Source organism: Rutidosis leptorrhynchoides, chromosome 2, assembly GCF_046630445.1.
Source record: "Rutidosis leptorrhynchoides isolate AG116_Rl617_1_P2 chromosome 2, CSIRO_AGI_Rlap_v1, whole genome shotgun sequence".
In the NCBI taxonomy this organism is placed as follows: domain Eukaryota; kingdom Viridiplantae; phylum Streptophyta; class Magnoliopsida; order Asterales; family Asteraceae; genus Rutidosis; species Rutidosis leptorrhynchoides.
The window spans coordinates 226,307,313-226,313,585 of NC_092334.1; positions in this window are offsets into that span (position 1 = coordinate 226,307,313).

The following is a 6,273-nucleotide window of genomic DNA, read 5'->3' on the forward strand; positions in this document are numbered from 1 at the left end:
ACAAAGTGTAAAAAGGGTGATCGTGATGTTGAACAGATTTTGTTTTCCAATTCTAATTATACGATTTTATATAAATAAAATAAATGAATATAAATTAATGATTAATAATTATAAATATTTTAATTATAATCAAAAATACAAATAATAATAAGAGTAATAATAATAATAATAAGCCATAATTATAATTTTAGTGAAATTGTTAATAATAATGCTGATTATTGTAAATAATGAAAGTAGTAATAGTAATACAAAACTTAATATTGTTCATCTTGATAATAATAATAATATTAGTAATAATGTTAATATAACAAGTTATATATAAATTTTCATATCTATATATTTTAATAACATTCATAATACTGATTTTATTATTAATATTTATTTTAAAGGAAATAATAAGGTTCTTAATATAATAACTATAATTTAACTTGTAATTAAATTAGATGTAATATATGTTATGTAATATCTTTTATCGAATATTGGGTATTTATATTTTTATAAACATTACCATATATACACCATTATTTATATATAGATTTCATATACATATATATATATATATATATATATATATATATATATATATATATATATATATATATATATATATATATATATATATATATATATATATATATATATATATATATATATATATATATATATATATATATATATATATATATATTCATTTTAATAGTAACTTAATAAATCTATATTCTACTTTATATTTTTAATTCTAATTGATTAAAGTGTATTTTATTAATTTCAAATATACTATATACATTTATATTTAAATATGTATATTTATATTTACATGATTAGTTACACACAATTGTTCGTGAATCGTCGAGCACGGTCAAGGGTAATTAATTACATGAATATAGTTCCAAAATTTTTGAGACTCAACATTACAGATTTTTGCTTATCGTGTCGGAAACATATAAAGATTAAAGTTTAAATTTGATCAGAAATTTCCGGGTCATCACAATATGTACTTAGTAAGACGTTGTTATAATGATAATCGTTATATATATCGTTTTCGAGTTTCTTAATTCAATAGTCTCATTTTTATGTATATAACTCATTGTTAAAATACCTAATGAGATACTTACATATCATAATATCATGTTAACTATATATATAACCATATATATGTCATCATAGAGTTTTTACAAGTTTTAACGTTCGTGAATCACCGGTGAACTTGGGTGGTCAATTGTCTATATGAAACCTATTTCAATTAATCAAGTCTTAACAAGTTTGATTGCTTAACATGTTGGAAACACTTAATCATGTAAATAACAATTTCATTTAATATATATAAACATGGAATAGTTCGGGTCACTACAGTACCTACCCGTTAAATAAATTTCGTCCCGAAATTTTAAACAGTTGGAGGTGTTGACGTATCTTCTGGAAATAAGTGCGGGTATTTCTTCTTCATCTGATCTTCTCATTCCCAGGTGAACTCAGGTCCTCTATGAGCATTCCATCGACCTTAACAATTGGTATCTTGTTTTGCTTAAGTCTTTTAACCTCACGATCCATTATTTCGACGGGTTCTTCGACGAATTGAAGTTTTTCGTTGATTTGGATTTCATCTAACTGAATAGTGAGATCTTCTTTAGCAAAAAATTTCTTCAAATTTGAGACGTGGAAAGTGTTATGTACAGCCGCGAGTTGTTGTGGTAATTCAAGTCGGTAAGCTACTGGTCCGACATGATCAGTAATCTTGAATGGTCCTATATACCTTGGATTTAATTTCCCTCGTTTACCAAATCGAACAACGCCTTTCCAAGGTGCAACCTTAAGCATGACCATCTCTCCAATTTGAAATTCTATATCTTTTCTTTTAATGTCAGCGAAGCTCTTTTGTCTACTTTGGGCGGTTTTCAACCGTTGTTGAATTTGGATGATCTTCTCAGTAGTTTCTTGTATTATATCTGGACCCGTAATCTGTCTATCCTCCACTTCACTCCAACAAATCGGAGACCTGCACTTTCTACCATAGAGTGCTTCAAACGGCGCCATCTCAATGCTTGAATGGTAGCTATTGTTGTAGGAAAATTCTGCTAACGGAAGGTGTCGATCCCAATTTTTTCCGAAATCAATAACACAAGCTCGTAGCATGTCTTCAAGCATTTGTATCGTCCTTTCGCTCTGCCCATCAGTTTGTGGATGATAAGCAGTACTCATGTCTAGTCGAGTTCCTAATGCTTGCTGTAATGTCTGCTAGAATCTTGAAATAAATCTGCCATCCCTATCAGAGATAATAGAGATTGGTATTCCATGTCTGGAGACGACTTCCTTCAAATACAATCGTGTTAACTTCTCCATCTTGTCATCTTCTCTTATTAGCAGGAAGTGTGCTGATTTGGTGAGACGATCAACTATTACCCAAATAGTATCAAAACCACTTGCAGTCCTTGGCAATTTAGTGATGAAATCCATGGTAATGTTTTCAAATTTCCATTCCAGAATTTCGGGTTGTTGAAGTAGATTTGATGGTTTCTGATGCTCAGCTTTAACCTTAGAACACGTCAAACATTCTCCTACGTATTTAGCAACATCGGCTTTCATACTCGACCACCAAAAATGTTTCTTGAAATCCTTGTACATCTTTCCCATTCCAGGGTGTATTGAGTATCTGGTTTTATGAGATTCTCTAAGTACCATTTCTCTCATATCTCCAAATTTTGGTACCCAAATTCTTTCAGCCCTATACAGGGTTCCATCTTCCTGAATATTAAGATGCTTCTCCAATCCTTTGGGTATTTCAGCCTTTAAATTTACCTCTTTTAAAACTCCTTGTTGCTCCTCCTTTATTTGAGTAGTAAGGTTATTGTGAATCATTATATTCATAGCTTTTACTCGAATGGGTTCTCTATCCTTTCTGCTCAAGGCGTCGGCTACCACATTTGCCTTCCTCGGGTGGTAACGAATCTCAAAGTCGTAATCATTCAACAATTCAATCCACCTACGCTGTCTCATGTTCAGTTGTTTCTGATTAAATATGTGTTGAAGACTTTTGTGGTCGGTATATATAATACTTTTGACCCATATAAGTAGTGCCTCCAATTCTTTAATGCAAAAACAATCGCGCCTAATTCCAAATCATGTGTCGTATAATTCTGCTCGTGAATCTTCAATTGTCTAGATGCATAAGCAATTACCTTCGTTCGTTGCATTAATAAACCACCGAGACCTTGCTTTGAAGCGTCACAATATATCACAAAATCATCATTCCATTCAGGTAATGATAATATAGGTGCCGTATTTAACTTTTTCTTTAAAAATTGAAACGCTTTCTCTTGTTCATCCTTCTATTCAAATTTCTCCCCTTTATGCGTTAATGCAGTCAAGGGTTTTACTATTCTGGAAAAATCTTGGATGAACCTTCTTTAGTAACCAGCCAGTCCTAAAAATTGGCATATATGCTTCAGAGTTTTCGGGGTTTCCCATTTTTCAACGGTTTCAATCTTTGCTGGATCCATCTGATTACCTTCTTTGTTCACTATGTGACCGAGGAATTGAACTTCTTCCAACCAAAATGCACACTTTGAAAACTTAGCGTACAGTTTTTCCCTCCTTAACAACTCTAGCACTTTTCTCAGATGTTCTTCATGCTCTTGGTCATTCTTTGAGTAAATAAGTATGTCATCGATGAAAACAATGACAAACTTGTCAAGGTATGGTCCACACACTTGGTTCATGAGGTCCATGAACACAGCTGGTGCGTTAGTCAACCCAAACGGCATAACCATAAACTCGTAATGACCGTAACGCGTCCTAAAAGCAGTCTTTGGAATATCATCCTCCTTCACCCGCATTTGATGATACCTAGAACATAAATCAATCTTAGAATAAACCGATGAGCCTTGTAGTTGATCAAATAAGTCGTCGATTCTCGGTAGTGGGTAGCGGTTCTTGATGGTAAGTTTGTTCAACTCTCGGTAGTCGATACATAACCTAAATGTACCATCCTTCATCTTGACAAACAAAACAGGAGCTCCCATGGTGAAGTGCTTGGTCGAATGAAACCATGCTCTAAAAGTTCTTGTAATTGTCTATTAAGTTCCTTCATTTTGCTGGGTGCGAGTCTGTATGGAGCACGAGCTATTGGTGCAGCTCCCGGTACAAAGTCTATTTCAAATTTAACAGATCGGTGTGGAGGTAGTCCCGGTAATTCTTACGAAAATACATCGGGAAATTCTTTTGCGACGAGAATATCATTGATGTTCTTTTCTTTGGAATTAACTTTCTCGACGTGTGCTAGCACAGCAAAGCAACCTTTTCTTATTAGTTTTTGTGCATTTAGTTTACTAATAAGATTTAACTTCGCGTTGCTCTTTTCTCCGTACACCATTAAGGGTTTTCCTTTTTCTCGTATAATGCGAATTGCATTTTTCTAACAAACGATCTCTGATTTTACTTCTTTTAACCAGTCCATACCGATTATCACATCAAAACTCCCTAACTCTATTTGTATCAAGTCAATCTTAAATGTTTCGCTAACCAATTTAATTTCTCGATACCGACATATATTATCTGCTGTAATTAATTTACTATTTGCTAATTCGAGTAAAAATTTATTATCCAAGTTTGTCGGTGAACAACTTAGTTTAGCACAAAAATCTCTACTCATATAGCCCGAATCAAATAAAACATAAGCAGATTTATTGTCAATGAGAAACGTACCCGTAATAAGCTCCGGGTCTTCCTGCGCTTCTGCCGTATTAATATTGAAAACTCTTCCACGACCCTGTCCATTACTATTCCCCTGATTCGGACAGTTTCAACTAAAGTGGCCTGGTTTTACACATCCAAAACAAACTATGGCGGTGTTATTGGTTCCGACATTATTTGTTCCTTTAGTTCTGTTATGCATTGGTCCGTATATTTCGCACTTCTTCGCGCTATGACCATTTTTTTTACACATGTTGCAAAATGTCGTGCAGAATCCCAGGTGATACTCTTCACATCTTTGGCATGGCTATTTTTTGTTTTTGTTGCCATTGTTGTTATTGAGATTGTTGTTGGGATTGTTATTGTTGTTGTTGTTGTTGTTATTATTGTTGAGATAGTTATTGTAGTTGTTGTTGGGACGTTTGTTGAAGTTGTTGTTGCGATTAATGTTGCGGTTATTGGGATAGTTATTGCGATTGTGGTTGTGATTGTTGTTGTTGTATTGGTGACTCTTGTCATTGGTTTCTTCCCACTTTCTCTTGACTTGTTTCATGTTAGCCTCTTCGGTGGCCTGCTCTTTAATCCTTCCTTCGATCTGGTTCACTAATTTGTGAGCCATTCGACTTGCCTTTTGTATGGAGGCGGGCTCGTGTGAACTCACATCTTCTTGAATTCTTTCCGGTAACCCTTTTACAAATGCGTCGATCTTCTATTCTTCGTCTTCGAACGTTCTTGGACACAATAGGCACAATTCTGTGAATCGCCGTTTGTACGTGATGATATCGAAACCTTGCGTTCGTAATCCTCTAAGCTCTACCTTGAGCTTATTGACCTCGTTTCTGGGACGATACTGCTCGTTCATCAATTGCTTAAATGCTGACCATAGTAGTGCGTAAATGGCATCTTGTCCTACCTGCTCAAGATAGGTATTCCACTATGTTAATGCCGTACCTGTGAAGGTATGCGTAGCGTACTTAACTTTGTCCTCTTCAGTACACTTACCTATGGTAAACACCGATTCGACCTTCTAAGTCTACCGTTTCAATCCAATTGGTCCTTCGGTTCCATCAAATTCCAAAGGTTTGCAGGCAGTGAATTCTTTGTAGGAGCATCCTACACGATTTCTTGGGAAATTAGTTCCACTGCTAGATCTAGAGTTATTGTTATTTTGCATCGTAGCCTGTACTGCGACTATGTTTGCTGCAAGGAAAACACGAAAGTATTCCTCACTCATGTTCAAGCTCTGACGAGTCGCCGGTGTCATTTCCTTCAAAAATAGCCAAAAGAATTGAGTTAATCATACAGAATATTAAGAGTAGTCAATAGTATTTTGTAGCATAATATGAACTCATTTATAAAAGCTTTTTCTTCATATTAGCATTTTATAGGTTTAAATTCGGGTACTACCTACTCGTTAAGTTCATACTTAGTAGCTAATATATAATTCAACTACTACAATTCCATATGAAAAAATTGATTATAATAATATATCACATATAAATATTCTTCAAACTTACAACATCGCTATATTATATATAACATGAAATATAATACACTTTGATACAGGACAGTTTTGAAGATAAA